Source organism: Geospiza fortis, unplaced genomic scaffold (assembly GCF_000277835.1).
Source record: "Geospiza fortis unplaced genomic scaffold, GeoFor_1.0 scaffold706, whole genome shotgun sequence".
NCBI classification, from domain to species: Eukaryota; Metazoa; Chordata; class Aves; order Passeriformes; family Thraupidae; genus Geospiza; species Geospiza fortis.
In genome coordinates this window covers 210,342-229,442 of record NW_005054606.1, presented here as the reverse complement: position 1 = coordinate 229,442, position 19,101 = coordinate 210,342, and the positions used below count along the sequence as shown (strand labels likewise).

At 42.7% G+C, this 19,101-nt stretch overlaps 1 protein-coding gene across 20 annotated transcripts in view; it reads left to right on the top strand.

Moving 5' to 3' along the window:
• The window catches only part of MAP2 (microtubule associated protein 2), a 172,489-nt gene that overhangs the window by 35,248 nt on the left and 118,140 nt on the right, over nucleotides 1-19,101 (top strand). For 12 of the 20 annotated variants that reach the window (XM_031064581.1, XM_031064580.1, XM_031064586.1 and 9 more), the window contains exon 2: nucleotides 9,390-9,455. The exons of 4 other annotated variants lie outside the window; for them this stretch is intronic. The gene's annotated coding sequence lies outside the window, so the exon portion shown is untranslated. Of the gene's footprint in view, nucleotides 1-8,722; nucleotides 9,029-9,389; nucleotides 9,456-19,101 lie in introns of those variants that run through there. 4 more of the 20 variants (XM_005430171.2, XM_005430176.2, XM_005430180.2 and 1 more) reach the window with 4 other exon arrangements.

Below are 19,101 nucleotides of genomic sequence, written 5' to 3'. Positions count from 1 at the left end.
TGGCATCCCCTTTCCAGCCCCAGTGTCCCTGGAGCTGTAGGCTTTGCAGCTCTCTGGACCTTAATGGCAGATTGGGGCTGAGATTGCCAGCACTCCAGCTAGGAATTGGAAAGGTGTGGAGGGAGCATGCTTTACTCTGCTCCAGCAATTCTCGTTAAGCTTGGGGAGGATGGAGAGAAGACAATGTAAGTTAGTGCTGTGGCCAGCTGAGTTTTGCTGGAGGCTGCGCCAGTTGCCCAGTTAGAGAAACTAAGATGCCTGCAGGACAACAGGATCCTTATTCTCTCCAAGGAGGATGCCAGCCTGTCTAGGCACTGCTCTTGGTGCTCTTTGTATAAAAATAAATAGTTTAACCTTCCTCAGTAGCAGGGGTTCTAGTTACCACACACACAGAGATTTACTTTTAATTAGCCCAGTAAATTGCTCTTTTATTTCCCCTTCCTTGATCCCCCTCACTCAGCTCCCCACTGATTTAGAATGTAATTGTTTTCTTCCTTTATCTTCAAAAATTATATTATCTGAAATATTTTTGTTACTGCTTGGGTTTTCTCTGCTTTAGAGAAACCTATCTGAAAACATGTGCTTTACAAGGAAAGATTAGAAGAATGTTTTCCCAAACTCTCCCTTTTGCTTATCTGGACTCTCCCCAGTTTGCCAGTATCTATCTTACTGTGCAAACCCCACATTTTGGCATTTCTCCAGCTGAGACACCACCACCAAAGAAAACGAAATAATTATCCCAGTGTTTTAGGGATAGCATCCCCATTAGGATAAAAAAAACTGTGGTTTGTCCTTTTTTGGCCACAGTAAGCCTTTTCCTGTCAAACTAGTGCCCAGCTACTTACTCCTCGTTTGTCTAGTTATGTGTTTGAGGCCTTGTCTCTCAGTATGCTGTTCAGTCCTTTTTTCTTGATTTCCTGCTTTTACATCTGGGAGCTGCTGTGAACCAATGGTCTTGGTTTTGGAAGATGCTTTCCTGTGATGCTTTCCTCATCCTAACTTGGGGTGAGACCCAAATTTTATAAAAGCAAAATCAGGAGTGGGGAGATGAGTTTGTTTGCATTGTTACTGACGAACTGATATTGCCAGAAGTATATTTTTAAGTTGTGCTCCTTCCCTGTAGGTATTTAGGTACTTGGAAACTGCTTGGTTTATTTTTTCCAAAATCTTTGCAAAGATGGCACTTAACTGATTTGTTTGTAGTTTTCCACAGCTTCAGGAGAATTTTCAAGAGAGAGAGTGTGGGGTTTGGGAAGATGTTTGTGAAGATAAAGCAGACTCTTGTCTGGTTTGTTCTGAAGTTTGAAATACTCTTCTTGGGTCAGGGAGGATCCACACAACTTTCTAAGCTGCATCTTCCTCGTTCTGAGTGTTTCATAAGTTGCTGTTTCCTATTCTAACCTGAAGTTCTGCTTCTTTTTAAAACAATTATGTGTAGTAAAATTGTTCACTGTTGATCTTGTGCAAGTTGAGCCATGTTGAGTATGTTGAGGTGTAGCCTTCTCTGCATCATCTTTGCTCTGCCTCTCTGTGGACCATAACTTGTCCTGTCTGCTTTTCAGATCATACAGATTCTTCTTTTGTTGCCTTTTATGTTCCTGGCTAATCATAATTCAGTTGTTCTTTAGCTTTTCTGATTATATTCCCATAGTTCTGCTTTCCCTCATTTATGGGATTTGTCTCTGTTTTCTGCATGATTTTTAGCTCTTAAAAAGCTTAGTATATTTTTCCTATGTACTTGTAGAGTTTGTTAAAGCTGCTAAACTTTCTTAGTTCTGCCTTTCCTTTCTAGTTATGTGTATCTCTAGAGCCTTGCACAGAGCACAAACCCTTATCTTTTGAGCTGTCCACGCTTCTGTTCCCTGCCAAACTGAATGGAAGTATTCCAAAGAAACTCAGGATAGTGGAGGAGCCAAGACTGGCAACTCCTCTCTCCATCCTCCCCTCTACCTTTCCCCCTTTTAGATCTAGATCATATTCTCCTCAGTGCCATAGAACTGCTGTGGGATCACTTCTCTGCTAAACAGCCCATCCTTTGAAACCAGTGTAAATCAGTGTCTGGATGGCTTATGGTAGCAAGAAGTCCTGTGTCAGTCATTGAAACAGCAGGAGGAGTTTCCTGGCTTATTGGCCACACTGCCATTTGGGCCTGTCATCTAAAACCCCGTGGATCAAAGTACCACTTCATCTAAAAGAAGGTCACGTCCCTTGAGGTATATGAGATAAGTTCCAAGGTCCTTCATTTATCCAAAAATCCCTTTGTCTAATGACTTTTATGTTTTCTACCCTGTTCTGATAAACTAGATTTGACTATAATCACATTACACTTCCCAAAAATCTCCCTGGTGATGGTGATTGGATGTGGCACCCTTTACTTTGAACCCTGAGCTCATGGACAGTGTGAGTGCTGTGAAAAAGCTACAGGCAGCTACCTGGTCCAGATGAGAGAAGTAATTTACATGAACAAACAGCTTAAAAATAATTGTGGACAGTGCTGTGAGACCAGGGTGAAGGAAGGCTGTGTTTGTTACCTGATCCCAGTCTGCAGTCATTAAACCCATTTTAGTCTTGATGTGGTAAATGCTGTGGGGTCAGTGGAGCAGTGGCTGGCTCAAATGAGTGTAAGCAAAGAGGGAATTGGAATGATTGTGCTAACCACAGGAAGTCTGCTTTTATGATGATGAAAACAAGAATCAATCATAAGTAGCTCATGAATTAGCCCACAGTATCTGCTATGTTCATTTCACAGTAAATGTGATAGTCAGAATCCATTAAGAAGCCCTTGCAAGGGGGTCCTGTGCAAAGGCAGTGTCTATAATGTGCAGGGCACACTGCCAGCCCTCCTTACCTCTCTCTGAAATGCCACAGGAGTGTGCATAAATACAAATTCTGATCCAAGGAAGATCTGAGAGGAGATTCTGGTGTCAAGGAAGGGCTTCTGGTGGTTTTTGCAGGTTTTTGTCTTGGAGCTCAGCGTGGCTGCTGGCTGTGGTTGGTTTTACTGGAAATCTGCAGGGCAGGCACTGGCCAGGCTCAGCCTGGCTGCCCATGTCAGGAGGGGATAAGCTGTTACATCATTCTGGCAGTGCTGTGTCTGAGCCCATGTGGGTCAGGCTGAGGGCCAGCAGAGTGCTCATAAGGCTGCTTTTGTTGTCTGTCCTCTGAGGTGAGCAGGGAGCTGCTTCCCCTCGCACGGCTCAGCTGCCGGGAGTCTTCCATGGCTTTCTGCCTCACTGCCTTCCTTACATAAAGTGTTGCTAAGTGAGAAGCTGTTGAAACCAATTGTGCTACATGTTACTACATGTTTCTGCAATTCCCATTGCCTGTCTAGTTGGTTTTGCTGTCGAGGAACAGCAGTTAGCTGAGCTAACCAAATTAAAAAATATTTCTCGAAGGAAAGTGTGGACGTAAGAGAAAATAATCATCTGGCAGGTTTTAGGAAGGCTGTACTTAGCTGCTAGAGAACATATTTCTGAGAAAAGATTGATCTTTAAGTTGACCTAAATCATGATCAAGTTGATCAATCTGAAGGTTGATCTTTAAGCAAATATCTTTTCACTGGAAGGGGTTACAGATACCAACCTGTTTCAGGCAAAGCCCCATTTTCATTACTGCATTAATTATATACCAATGTCCTATTGACTGAAAAACCATGTTTTCCTAAGTACAAATAGTATTTGAATTGAAATACCATCCAAAACCTATGATTAGACAAACAGCTAAATCTGTGTATTTTGCATTGCAGTTACTGCTTTATATGTCTTTAAGACCACGCCAGCTTTGTTTATATTTTAATTGCATGTTTTGCAAAATCTGCTTCAACAAATGATTCATTAGTTTAGAATATTTTATTTATAAATTTAATATAGAATAATAGCTAAGACTTCTGTTAAAAGTTATGACATGACATTTAATTAAAAAATGTTAGGTTACCTGATTAAGGGAAGTACAAACTGATACATTAATAAATTCTATTACAGTAGCTGTGATATTTTACAGTAAGCAAGTTTTTGTCTTGACTCATCGCCCCACTGGTAGGCCAGGAGAGAAAAAAGGTGAGAACAAGTGGTACAGATTCTATCTGCAGTATTTTCTTAGTCATGAACCATGTGATAGGATGGAGAAACAGTTGGTGTTTCTGTTTGATGCACAGCTTGTCACGTGGAAACCCATCAGGACAAGGGCTGTGTGTTCACTGGTGTGATCTTTGAGCCTCCCACTAATGCAGTGCTGCCTGCACAGCCCTGTGTCTCAGCCTTCAGAGCCATCCCTGGGTGTGTGCAGTGCTGTCATCTGGTTTGGTGGAAAGTCACTCTCAGGTGGCATTGGTTGCTTCAGCAGGGTTGATGCCATCAACTGCTTCTGATATTGGGGGAAACACAGGGAATCAGGTGAAAATTTGGGTGGCCTTCCAGGAGCAGTGCAGTCCCAAGGCACTTTTGGGCTGTACCACTGGGGACACATCAGATGTCTTCGTAATGTTTCAGTGATTCTCTGAGCTGGAGGTTTGCTTCTGCTGAGTCAAAATTTGGGGCGTGATTGCTCACTCAGCTCTTTGCTTTTCCTTTGTGGATGGGTTTGGAGGTTGGGGTGTTTGTTTTTGCCCAGTTGTCAGTGACAATAGCACCCCAGAAAGAGCAGGCTGAACAAGCAGTGAGATGAAGCTGTTCCCCATCCCAGGCAGTACCCAGGACAGAGGGGAGGGTTTATTTTGGGGTAACTGTACAAAAAAAGCTTTTGTTGCAGCTGTTACTAGTATCTCTGCCACATATACTTACAAGATTTAGGGACTAACAGACACATATAATCAATTTTGCTTTCTTATTCTTTTGTTCTCACTGGTCTCTAAGCTAGAAATGAAGGATTTCCTCTGAAAGCCAAATAATTTGGTGGCTTCAAAGTGTTCAGTGCAGTATTGGTTGTTCTGAAAAACAGACCCGGGAGTATTTGAATATCCTACATCTTCCAGCTTGATTTTAGTGACATGCTGGCACAGAGAGAAATAGAAAATCCTTTTCTAGATATTCCACATATCAATTATTTAGTTGAGGAGAGTCAGCTAGGATTCAAAAAAGAGAGATCATGCCTGAAAGTATCTGTCTCACACGTTTAAAACAAATAAGCTGAAGTAGGAGAAAAAGAGGCCATAATATGCCTGGGATTTGAAAATTCTTTATAGAATCATGCTGCACAGAACCCCATGTTTTATCAGCTGGTGTGTCAGTGCGTGCAAGACTGCTGGACAAAATAGGGGATGATTTTGGATGAATGCTGGGGAAGGGCAATGTCACCAGTACAGCCTGTTTAACTGGGGGCCTGGCGGGAAGGACCGATGAGTCCTGTAAAGATGCTGGGATGTGCTGTGGATACAAAGCTGGTGGCACCACTAGTGTAAAGATGCATGCTTGTACTTAGAGGAGAAGACTAAAAACAAGGCCAGGGTCCTCCTACATCCTGAAACTTTCTAACCTGTCTTGAAATCCTTTTTACCCACAGAGGCTGCTAACTCAGCCTGTGGCTTTTCACTACTGCTCCACATCCATCCTCTGCTTTGTCAGTAACCACAGAGAGGAAGACAGTGACTCCAGCCTTACAGCCTTCCTCACTGCATAGCCCTGGTGAAAGAGCTGGTGTGCTAAACTGCATCTGCTTTTCTTGAATTAATTAATGCTCTTCTATTTTTTTTTCCCTGCTTTGAGAAGGGGAAAAACCCAAGTTTTTCCCCTCAAATGGATGGTAAAATAGATAGTCTGATCTTTATTACTACTGCAGAAGATCAGACAATATTTAGAGAGTCTGGTGAAGCATTTTTCTCCTCTCAAGCTCTCCAGAAGGCAGTCCTCCCTGTTTCAAGTGCTAAGACAATAGTGAATAAAAAGAAAATTCCCTGTTCCAGGGCTATTTTTACCAGAGTGGTGCAGTTCCTGTTCAGTAGACCTATGCCTCTTCATCTACATCACTGATGATATTGGAAGCTATTTTAGGCATTGCATAAAATGTTCATCCAGTCTTTGCTAAAAAAGAAGCAACCAACCCACAAGTCCTTTGTTAAACACTGGTTGCAAGGCTTCAGCAGTGACTTGGGTAGAAAGATCTTAGGCTGAGGTTGTAGAAGCATCTTGCTTTGTTTGGGAGCAGAGGTTGTGCGTGACCTTGGGAAAGCCCAAACTGATGATTGTTCTTTCCTTCCCCCACCCCCTCATTATCCTGAAAATGTGGACAACACTACCAATATCTGTTTAGGGTTTTGGCTCTTTTAATTTGTAGTGGCAGCTGTGGGCTGTTTTGCCCAGCATCTTGCACAGAGGGACCCAGTTTGCAGCTGGACAGTAATGAAATTGAGTTCATTATCTTGTGTGAATGTGATAATGAAATGAAATAAAACCCACCTGAACCAGCAAAATCTTTTAGAGTTTAAATCAGGCCTCAGTCACAGTGGTGAGATTTACTGGGATGGTAAATGTCTTTACTCCTCTTTGAGAAGTACAATGCTGAAAATGTAATTTAATAATTTCCAGGATTTTGATTTGTCAACTTCCTTACATTTGTATTTTCACTGTGTTGGAATGCATTGATTTTATGTGATGAGTTTCCTACGTCTGTGAGTAAGCCAGGTAAACATGAGGTTAAATCTCAGACAGGGCTGAGTGTTCTCTGTGTTCCAGCATCTATCTGGATTAGGCTCTTCATCCCTGTCTCCTCCTCTGCCTTTTGTCCTGTCAGAAGTATTTTAATAGGTGTGAAAACATATCTCAGGGCAGCCAGAACAAACTTGATGATTAAGCTGGTTTTTATCTGCAGTATCTTAAGATGAAACCATTTGCCATGGGCTGTTTCAGCAGTCACTGTGTCTCTGGAAATGCTGGCATGGGCAGCCTGAAGGTGGTTTGGGTAGCTGGTTGAAGATCCATCCCCAGGCTCCAGGGTGTAGGACACAGGCTGGCAGTGTGTATCCATCCCTTCTGAGCCACTGGAGTTCTGTTAGGAACACCTGAGAGAAATTACCGGACAGTTTTCAAGATTTCCTATTCTTCCACTATCCCAGCTCTGTGATGTTTTTGCTTCCAGAGCTCCTGGTTGCTTTGGCCAGTGAAGGTGAGCCAGAGAAGCGAGGGAGAGATTGTAGCAAGGCTGTGAACAACTGGTAAATGGTGGAGCTGAGGAGGATGAGGCAGGATTAAGGTTTCCTTGGTTTCTGCAGAGGATGATCTTTGCCGTGGCAGCAGCAGGGACCCCTTCCCATGAGTCACAGGAAGCTTTTTCGGAGGAAAGGTCAAAGAATTGCATTAGTGCCACTCTGGTTTGTTTTCTCCTGCTCCTTCCAAAAGGCCTTTTTGCTGCCATGTCCACTGTCATCCTTGTCCCATACAGCCTGCCTTCCTCCACTTCCTCATCCTCCTCACTGCTGTGGTGCTTGAGAGAGTGGGGAAAAACTGTCAGCTCAGGAAAGATGCTCTGAAGTTACTAAGATCTGTTTATAGCAGTGAGGGTGGAATTTCTGTTTGATGCAAGGGTTGATGGATGTGTGAAGTCATCCTGTGGTTGCGGGGGAAGGCAGAAGGGAATTGATTCCCTTTGTAGCCCTCTACTCCCAGAATTTTGGGAGACAACCCCTGGAAATCAGTGGGGAATTTGTTACTCCTTCCTGTAAGCCCCTTGGCACACTCAGGGGTAAATGGGGTTTGTTGGATCTCTCCCAAATTTTGTGGTGGGGAGATGTTTCATTTTCCCGTTGACAGCCTTCCCTGTCATGTGCTCTGCTGTCACAGGGACTGAGAAACACCAGGTTACTGCTGGGGAGTGAGCCTAGTTGCCTTGTGTGTCCTGAGTGCAGGGAAATTTAATCTTGTCTTCAGTCGTTAAGCATGTGCTGGGCTCACTGGTTACTCCTGACTGACTGCTCCTTTGCTGTGTATGCTGTTTTATTGCAAACTAAAAATGCTTGAAAACAAACCAGTTCATCTTTTAATTTTTTTCATATTCTTTTAAAAAATTCATTTATCTATCCCTCCCCAGCTGAGCTGTTCAGCACCCCAGCTCCTTACAGAAAACAGGGTGTTTTCCAAATTCACAGGTTCCTTTTCCTACTGAGATTAATGTTGTCCTAAAGAAAGCCTTGGAAGAAGGAGATGAGATCAAAGCAGACACAGCAACTGAGTAGTGCCAGTAAAACTGAAGTCCTCACTTCACAAAGAACTTGTTTCTGAGCTGAACTGTGCAGTGAGCCCTGTTATACTCTTGTATTAGTCCTGAAGGGTTCTTGCTTGCCCCTGCAGTCCTGCAGCACTTCTGCATTTTCCCTGCTTTTATTTCCCCTCAGTGTGAATAAGCAAATACAAGGCTCAAATAGCAGCATAGTCAAGCTGGTTCCAACACATGAACAGCACTAGATAGAAAAATAAAAGAGGGAGAGCCAATTGCCTTCTTGATCTGTAAAGCAGAAAATACTAAATCCTTCCAGTCGTCCTTTTTGTCATGTACCATCCATAAACCCCGTTTGGGGTTTGGATCGGCATCACGGCAGAACCCGGCTGCGCTGCCGCCTGTGTGCAGTGCAGCCTTGTGTGTGTCTGGCAGCAGCACAAAAGGAACCAGCTGATGATATTCACAGCATTAAAGGCCTGATTCCTGGGGACACACTTGGTTGGGTGCAATTAAAATGCCTGTCAGGCATTTGATACCAGCAGCCCCTTGACAAACCGCCTCAGCAGCCGCGAGGTGCAGCATCCTATTGTAAGTGGATGATGGCGGAGCCGGCTGCCTTGGCGTCGTTCTCGAAATTTCTGTGGCCAGTGAACTCCCTCTTCCTCTCCCACTCACCCTCTTTTCCTTTTCACCGCTGCGGGGACTTGTGCTAATTTGCAGTTTTCCTTTTCCTGGCGTGCACATGGTAGAGACAAGCGGGTGACTTGCAGACTGCGTCTGGCTGGAGACAGGCAGCGAGCCGATGGATAACAACACTCCGGGAGAATGATTATGCAGCAGTTATTTAAGGATAGGCTTTTGGGGTATGGCAGCATATGAGCTGGTAATGATTTTATTTCAAAAATGTCAGCTTTGTTTGTTTGCTTGTTGAGGATTTGAGAGAGTTGTACCTTTATGCTGAAGCTTTTTGGGTTTTGTCTGCTGTAGATTAAAATCTGTAGCAGTGCACACTGGATGAATTCAAATGGATAGGTAATAAACTTCTGTGGATTTGTTTATACATTGATGCATGCATAGTGTGTGTTACATGCACACACACCTTTGTATACTGTATGGATATGTTTATGCTTATTTTGTCTTTGTATGATAGAAGAAAAACTTTTCTCATAGCTAAAAACTGTTTTTCAGCAAAAATTCAGTGTTTTCAGGGCTTTTTTGCCTCTCCCTTTGTTTTGTATTAGCAGATTCTTCAGTGTGTAGTCTTGGACGCAGCGTGCTGATTGGAATCTTCTTGTTCAAAGATCAGAAAGGTAGGATGCCTCTCTTTGAATGTGGGAATGAATGTGGCACAGGGTGTGGGCTGCTCTTTGTTATTTTGTTTTTCCTTTTTGATTTAAACAATAGTTGGTGGTTTGGGGTTTTTTTGTTTGTTTTTGTCAGCTTTGCAGAGATTTTCAAATTGTCGTGCCAGTCACTGTGAAGTTATTTTTGATGTGTAAATATATGCTCGAGGTAACTAATTAGCCCTTTTGGCTGCAGCTACCAAAATGTGAGATACAAACCCGAATGCTTGCCTATTGTCTCGTGTTAGTGCAGGTGCAAGCTGCCCCTTGTCATCTGGTGTTGTCTTAATACTGATTTTAGCATCAGCAAGGACAGGGTTAAACTGGCAGGCTCGTTCCAAGCAGGTACAATCTCTCCCAGTAAAGCAGCTCCTGGTTCCAGCAGCCTGTCAGTGCTGGGTAAGCATCTGTCTGATAGCTTTTTCACATACCTCTGGCACTTCAGAAATGATGTCTGCTATCAAAAGGAGGAAAGCAAGCTGGATTTTTCTGGCAATGTCATTGCTAATTCCCAGGAGTAGCAGTTTATTGTCCTCCTCCCCTAGTTCCTTTTGGCTGTGCTTGCTTTAAGCCTTTGTAAAGGAAAGAGGGAGGTAAAATGTTGCAGAATAAAATCTCTAAGTTATATTGTATTGGACTTCCAGGTGTGTCAGGTAGCTAAGGGATACAGATTTCATTGATTGGCAGTGAGGACTGTGCTAAAAAAAAAAAAAAAATTCAGGCAGGATTGAAAATCTGCTCCCTTCACTTTGATGGAGAGAGCAAAAGGTATATCCATCTTGAATTAACTTCTCAGGTGCCAATTCTCACCCAGCACTTACCAAAGCAGACTTTATGATGTTCTCTGTTACGGTGCCCTACAGGTGATCATATTTCTTGGGTCTGCATTTGGACCTGGAGGGAATGTGTGCAATCACAATATGCATGTGGCTTTAGTCTGAAGTTTTAGGGGGCCTTTTAAAAACCTGAAAAAAACCCCACAGAATTTTTTTCTGGAAAGGTGGTTATGTTTCACTCTTTAAGAAAGCCTGGCCTCCTGAAATGGCCACTGTGGCTCCCCAGACAGGGAGCAATCCCAAGCCAGAACCTGGGCATTGGCAAAGGTGTGTGTGGGCCACTGGTAACAGCAAAGCATGCCTCAGAAAGGCAGTGAATAATCAGTATCATTGAACTATAGGACTGGTTGATAGATGCTGTTTCCTGAGGGAAAGCATGGTGAATTTTTCCAGATATTCTCTCTTGTGTTTTCTTACATACAATTCTCTTATTTGTTTCCCTTTTCTACACATCTTTCCAATCTCTTGGCCCTTGTAGTTTTTCTATCTTTACCAGAAGGGTTTTACCTAATAGATTTTCCTGGCTGAATAAAATTTTTTGAGAGGAATTCTTTACTTGCTAGTTTATCTTAGCTGTTTTTAATACTGTTTCCTCCTGGTATCAGCTATCACTAGACTCATTGAAATAGAAAAGCCTGTAGTAAAATAGTGTTTAAAATGCTTTAATTTGTGAAAAATGTATTTATTGATTTGATTTTAGCTGAGAGCAAGTCCCTTCTCTTCCCTTTACTTTTAATTTCACTTCCACTGTCCAAGGCAAGAAGCCAAACTGCAGTCTCATTCTGATTTCATTAATGTTTTGCAAACTCTGTCTGAAGGACTAATATTGCTTGCTGGGCTTGATGTCAGAATCCAAGGTTTTGCTGCAGCATTGGTGAGGGGAAAGGAAGGCTCTTTCTGAAATAAAATGACAACATTTGTTAGCAGGCAAGTAGAACTGCCTGGTTTTTATAATATTGGTGGATAAGGAGTCCAATTTTTTGGCAGTGTGATCCCTTCAGATCTCAGCAGGTTTTCATCTGCTATGGAAATGTCTCTTTATCTCCTGTGCACAGCATCTTATCAGTCCTCTATGGCATCCTTAAAACAAAGAAAGGGCATCAGCTGTTTGTTATTGAATCAGAGTTGGTGGAGACTGGATTTTTTTACTACACATAAAAATACATATACATTTCTTGTACTTCTGATTTAGCAGTCATTTTGGCCTCCTCTTTTATCTGAGCTTTTAAGATTCATGTTACAAATCTTTCCTTAGGGCTACAAAGAAGAAAATGAGATGTTATACTGGCAAAAATGGAAATTATTTCAAACAATATAATTTTCGTGACGAAGAGGTAAGGAGCACTTAGGCTGTAAGAAGAGATTTAATTCTAGATTGACAGGGCTTAAAAAACCTGTGGCCACAGGGTTGGCTTGGAATATCAAAAAGAAGAGATCAAAAGGAAAAGAATATCAAAGGAAAAACATTTTGTTAGCTAATACAAAAGGCAACAGAAGCCAGAGTGTGCAGCAGCAATGAGGTGTGCTGGATTAGAGTGTGTGGGCTCCGAGGCATTCACCCAGGGTGACGTGATGGTTGGCACCCACCTTCCATTAAACAGATGACATGGTGGCCAAATGAGCCAAAGGCATCCAGAGGGAGCACGTGGTGCCAGTTCACCCCCAGGGATCTCCTGCAGCTTCAGGGCTGAATTTGGGCCTCTGTGTCTGCCCCTGCCCTGAGATGGTCATCTGGCTTTTAACTCTGCTCCTAGTGACCCTCACAGAGGAGGTAAGGAGGCTTTATGGCTGTTCTAGGCTGGGTCTAAACATCCTTGTTTTGTTTGCTAGGGTTAGATCACCAGGAGTGATGTTGTCTTGTGCTGTGATTACATGGAGCAAGTGGTGGTTTGAGCATAGGAGTGAATGATGCTGACTTTGATTTATGTCTTGTGCTTGATGGTGAGCAACTGTCAGCAATGGTTTTCCTGCTGTTTTACTGATTAGAAAGACTGTCTCCTAGGCAAATAGTTTGGTGGCAAATAAGGGTCCTGTATTATGGCTTTTCTTTCAGCTGCAGTGTGAGCAGGGTCACTTGCAGGATCTGCTTTTTCTACTTGAATGTCAGTTTTCTTGGGACTTGTAGGAAGGCAGCTACGTGTAACAAAACAGGCTGAAATTGGTCAAGGCACTCAAAAGTTACTAGCTGCAGAGAACATCATCTACATCAAACTTTCAGTGACTAGGACTGGAGCTGATACATCCTGATGAAAGTTCTTTCATATGCCTTTGCATCTTGTGTCCTCTCCTCCCGTGCCAGAGCTTCCACTGTTCCAGTTTCTGTGTGGCTGTGAGCTGCCAGCTGGGCAGGGCATGGCAAGCTCTAGAGCTGCTCTGGCCATGGTGTGTGTGTGTGTGCTGCCTGTCTGGAAGGTCAGAGGCACGGAGTGGTGAGCTTATGGCAGTGCTTTCTTCACGTAAAGGAAGAATTCAGTTTAATTTTTTCTAGGAAGGAAAGTTTCCTTAATACTCTGTCAAGCTACATTTAAATATTAAAAGCTAGGGATAGTTAGACAGCAGAGGTTTGGTTTAGTTATGTTAGAAAGGACCTTGTGTAACCTGTCAAGAAAATAATTACAAAAGCCCAAGAATCCAAGGGAGGATGAGCTGGACCAGGAGCTGGGTTGACATGGCCTCAGCTGGAGGAAGAACATGTACCTGATTAGGTGTAGGTCTTTGATTCCTGTGAATGGCTGTAAAACTGCCAGATTAATTCCTGAAAGTTAGTGTCCTCTTTCTCTTCCTTATTTTCTTTGTGTCTAAAACAGACAAAGAAATGCCAATGTATTTCTCAGGAGAAGTATTCAGCTTTGCAAAATGATTGAGATCCTTGGTTACAGGAAGCTGTGAAATCTGATCACAAAACTTAGGATGGTGGGCTTTGTCTTGGCTGCAGTACCAAAGGTGTTTGTGGTATTACTGCAGTAGCAGTAACAATAAAAGGGTTAAAATACATTTACTAAGATTTGATTTCTCCCAGCTTCACCCATCCACATTTTCTTCTTCTTTGCTGTATTGAATTACATGATGATCATAGAGGTCAGTGAATTTAAGATGTTAATGAATAAGAAGTAACCAATTAATCTGTCCCATTTCATACAAAAGAAGGGCTGTTTGCTGATGGACACTCAGCTGGCATACCAAGGCTGTGAAGGGCAGAGTCTGTGTTGCCAGTAGCATGCTAGGAGAATCCTCTGTAGCAGCAATGCTGCTGACTCATGCTTTACAACATTCCCTGGAACATTCCCTGACAGGCTGGAGGTGCAGATTAACTTCCTTTCCCCATCCTGCTCAGGGGACAATTCATTCCATTATTTGCCACCAGGTGAAGCCTCTAGATAGTTATGCACTGCTGCTGTTATCACTGACCTTTTATGGGGTGCATTAGCACAGAGCTTGCGAGAAATCACGGGCAATTTATTTTAATACTTTGGGTGTCAGTCGCTGCTAAATCACAGGAGCTATTTGCATTTATTTTTTGAGTCATCCCAGTTCTTGTGATAAGGTGATTTTTTCAGTGTGTATGGTTAGTAAACTGCATTTGTCTCTACTTTTTCTTATTTGGTGTATTTTGCTTAAAAATGTAAATGTACGCCTTAATTGGCTAAAAGGAAATTAATCACATCTAAGGAGGTGCCTTTCTTTGCCTTCTCATTGTCAAGGGGAAGGGGTTCATGACTGCTGGAGAATAGTGGGGGAAAGATCAGAGGTGTGCATTAAGTGACAGGATAAAAGTCCCTGTAGCATCCAGTTGCCTCTGTCTCTGTGGTTCCCAAGTTGCTTCCTTCCACATGCCCAAAGGGACCTGAGTGCTCTGCTGCTCCTCAGCATGGTAGCATTTGATACTGAGGAGCTTGATCTTATGGTAGAATTCATAGCCCTGAATTTGTCTGGGGAGAAGAAGATACATGGGGCAGCTCTGGGGACTTGCACATCCTCAAACATTTATTTCAGGTGTTTGAAGTACAGATGTGGAAACAAGGTCACGACACATCTCTGTGGAAAGTTCCCTGACAAATCGCTGCCAACTGCAAGCACAGGGCAGCACAGTTCAAGCATAGATTGTACAGCAGAGAGGAGATTTTGCTGAACTGATTTCTCATTTTTACTCTGGAGAAAGCCCCTGGTTCTTCCTGCTCTGCAGTGCCAGGAGCTCTGCTCACCTGCCTGTGCATGCCTGTGCAGCTGGGCTGTAGTGTTGGTCAGGGTGCTCTCAGGCCCCGCGTGAGCTTCTGGCAGCACTGCACAGGCCAGGGTGATGCCTCAGGGTTTAGCTTTTATATTTTTCAGATTCTGTGGTGCTTTAGTGTGTAGTTCTGAGCTCCATATTAGGGGTTAGTAAGCTCTCTTCACATAGTAGGGAGACAAAATAATTCCTTTCCTAGCTGGGGGTCAGGGACAACTGATCCAAGTCTCAGGCCTAAGAGGATAAACAATGTGGAATGAAGAGAGAAAACCAAGAAGGATGGGACTTCATAAGCTAAAGCTGTAACTGGAGAATTAACTCCAATATGCAAATGGACCAGAACTTATAAAAGTGTGAGACCCCGTGACCAGGTGTCCATTTTGTGACCATTTTGGTTCATCTTGGGTGTAGCCCTGGCTGGGTTCTTGTGCTGCTAAAGGTGTGTCCATTGAGGCCTTTTAATAAATCCCTACTTTATTCTTCAACTCTGCCTGACCTCTGTTCTAGGTCAGCCTTCTGAAGGCATCAAGGGACTGCTGCTCTCTTGCAACTGTATTCTACACCTTCTCTGGGCATTGAGAGGGGCTTTATTTGCATTTCTGAGTTGATAATTTGCAGTATAAGATGTCAGTGGAGTTGATTTGGAGTTTCACAAGCTTAGAAGTCTCTCTTGCCAGCGTGGATTTTCTAAACCCACACCCTCCTCACGCCACCCTGTTTTTTAAGCTTGGTTTCTTCTTGGGTGGATGTGCAGTGCCCAGGAGAATTGAGTCCTCTTCTTGGAAAATTGCCATGAAGTATGGCTGCAGTGCAGCTAAGCAGATTAGCAATCACTGAAGTAAGAATTGGTGCCATTATTTCTAGTGGTGGTGTTACATAATGAGAACAGCAGTACTTGTGAGGTCAGAGTGAGGCATGGGCAGAGCTGCTCACTGCACCAACCTTCCCTGAAAGAAATGCCCTTGAGGGTCTAAATGAATGAGCTCACTCAGGTTCCTGGTATTTAGTGTCCATTAGTAAGCATGTCTTTCAGCAAACACTTGTGGAAGTCATTATGGAAAGTAAATTCAAGGCTAATGTATACAACTACTAAAAGGAGTTTTACAATTATATTCTAGCTGGTGTGTGTAAAAACTTTAAATACCAATGTGTGTGTAACAAGGGGGAAACTTGAGCACTTTAATTATAGAACAAAAGACATGGAAACCATGCTCCATGACACAAGTAAGGCATCCATGCAGCTCATAGTTTGCAAGCCATAAATAACTCCCTGAAAGAACTCACTAAAGAATAAAAATCCCCAAAGAAAATCAAAAGAGAAGAAAACAAGACAAAGGCAGAGTTCTCTGTGGTTGCCTGGCACTATCATCTGAACTGATGCACATCTCTTGGTTCCCATTAACTCTGCTGTGTCCCCTAAGTGTTGTGTTTTGTAACTCTTGGAGTGGGTGGGTAGGTGTAAGAGCAGAGTAGTCAGAGATTTTGATCTTCATAAACCGGTTAGTTCAATGTGGTGGGATGGCCTTAGTTCATGGAACTGGCTAGGCTGGATTCTTGGGAGTGTTTGAGTGGGCATATTGTTATTGTGGTGAACTCCTGTTATTTTCAGTGTTGTTGTCCTGTAACTTTTGCCTCAGGATGATATTTCCAGATTGAGCAAAGCCTAGAGCCTGCCTTTCCTTGTGTGTTGTCATGTCTCATTTTGTGTTTCTGTAGGAAAGGCAACGTGTTTAGTCTTACTTAGCATATTGAATGGAGAGAACCAGAGCAGAAGGGAGTGTTGAATCCAACAGTTCCTGCTGCTGGGCATTTGTGCTTGGCACCCCAGGTGCAGGTCAGAAGGCTCTGCACAGCTGTACTGCTGTGGTTTGCCTGCGCAAGTTGGACATGGATGTCTTTAGGCAGGAGGGTCTGCACGTGACCAAAGAAATGCCTCCTGATTCTGCTGTGCCTGTGCTGGTGTTCTCCACCACATGTGGAGGCCACATCTGTGCCTTTTGCTGAAGATCATGTTAGTTTTTTCTTTTCTTAGTTGTAGAGAGATCTGTGCAGGAAAAATTCGTATTAACTTCTACGGCCATGTTTGAAAAAGGGCAGGCGGAAGCTTAGGGCTGTTGTGATATCCTTTATAGGCAGATGATTCTGGTTCTGCTTCAGAGCTGTCTCCAGCACCAAAGCCACCTGTGGTTCTGCTTCAGAGATGCCTCCAGCACCAGAGCCACCTCAGTTACCTTTTGGATTGTGATTTGCAACTATGCTACAAAATACTTCTTGGCTGTGCAACCCAAAACTTTTTTGTTGTTATTCTTCTTCATGTGTCAAAGGTTAATCCGAGCCCAGCAGGCCAAACATAAGTATTCAGCCATGGTGAATGGCTTTGAAAAATATTTGTGATTTCCTCCCTAAAATACCAATCTCTCATTAACAGTAGAGAAAAGTAGTGAGATGTACAAAAGGGGACACAGTGAAATCATTGCATCTGTGTCTACATGTTCACCTACGTTTTTTTAATGTTTGTGTTTGCATCTTCTGGAGCTCTCTTTATTACAGATAGCCCTTGTAATAACACTGTTGTGACCTACAAAATTCCTTCCTGCAGTATCCAAATGGGCATGAGAAATACCAAAACAAACTCTTCTATCTAATATCAGTGAAGGAGTGCTGGGCTTAAAAATACTTTTATGAGATCTGTTGCAGTAAAGTACCGTGGACAGACTAATTCCTGGAACAAATAAGCTGCTTCCTCTAACCAAATATGCGTGTATATATGTGCATAATCAAATCAATATAGAAATGTATATAAAACCATGGTGTCAGGAGGGGAAGAAAACTCACCCAGGATTTCACTCAGTTTATAAAACCCCAGTGTTTGGGCTGTTTTAGGGTAGGTTTTTTTAAACTTTCTACATCCGTCAGAGGGGAGATGATTGTTTCTATCTTGTCAGGCAGAAAGGTTATTTCGATGTTCTGAAATATTTTTACTGAGCTAAATTTAAAAAATACTTTTCCTGGGCCTGGAGTAGCAACTATGGGATTGACTGATGACATGAAAAACCTTAGACAAGGCTTGCAGTGAAGGATAATCTCAGATGTGAGCATCTCCTTTACACATGTATTTCTGTTTGAATACTTTGCTGAATGTAATGCAAGGCCCAAGTTGTTCATGTGCATTCTGTCAAAAATATGTTACCACCTGTTAGGAACAGGTTTAAACATAGAAGAGCAATGAAAGCTGTGTCTCTGTGTAAAAATGGAAAGAACTTTGAAGGTTCACAATACTCCCAAAATTGAGATTAAAACCAAACAAGATTAAATGTTGATACAAAAACATTGATATATTTGTATTTAATAGTAAGAGAGGCAAAGAGAAAAGTAGAGAAAAGTTAGAAAAAAGCTGAGGTTACTTTAAAAAGCATGGGATAGGTCATCACCACATTATTTTGCACCAGTTTTATCTTCCTTCTTATGGGCTTCAAGGTGGGCTACTCACAGTCCAATCCTGTGTGTAGTTTTCAGGCGTTAAAGAGTGATTGTGGTAGGCAGACAAAATGACAAAACACTTTTTGAAGCCTTTCAGGTGTAAAGCAGTCATAATGACAAAGCACTTTTTGAAGCCTATATCTTATTATTAGGCTCTTACACCACCTTTGGATTCTTGTTATGATGCTGATATGCTTTCTTGCAGTTTAGCTCCTTTCTCCTTAAATCAATAGAAAGAAATAGCTGTATAATAAACTATGCTGTGAGAAAGTCATATAATATGACAAAGCTGAAAAAGGGTTTTGAGGATTTCCAGCCATGAGTGTTTATGAGAACTGAACTCATTTTGACTTCCCAGCAATCCTGTTTGCAGAGATCATTGGGTATCAATAAAGATGAAGTGGTGCAAGGTGTCAGAAGGTGGGATGCAGGGACCCTCAGCTCCTGCAGGAAGCTGCTGGCCCTGTCTGAAATGCTGACTGGAAGGGCTGTGGCTCGTGGGCTGCCTGCCAGCACAGTGTCTCTGCAGGTTTGCTGTAGGAAGTTTAAGCCTATGGATTGAAGTAATCCTTACAATATTAAAAGCCCCAGTCTTGCAGTGTCTGATGGGGAAGGGCCTGTCAGACAGCACAGAAACTTGCTGAGATATTGCTGATTGAGTTTCTCTCACCAGCCCCTCCAGTGTGTCCCCTGCAGTTTTTTGGTTGTCTCTGGCTGTTGGTTTGTCATCAACAGCTTTTGCTTTTGGGAAAATGCTCCCCCACAGCAGAAATTGGCCTTGGATCTGAGCCCCTTGGCTGCTTAGTGGAATTAAGTCTTTCACTGCTCCACGTCATTCGATATTCACTGCAGCCCACTGGCTCTGGGTGTGCAGAAGGTTTGTATCTCTGAAGTGAAGTCAGGGTTTTTTTTTGTGTTGGGGTTTGTTTTTTTTTTTTTGTTTTTTGTTTTTTTTTTTTTTGGTTTCGTTTTGGGGTTTTTTTGTTTGTTTGTGGTTTTTGGTTTTTTTTGTTTTTTTTTTTTTGGTACTCTGCTGTCCATGGCAGCTTGTCTCAGAACCCCAATGAAACAC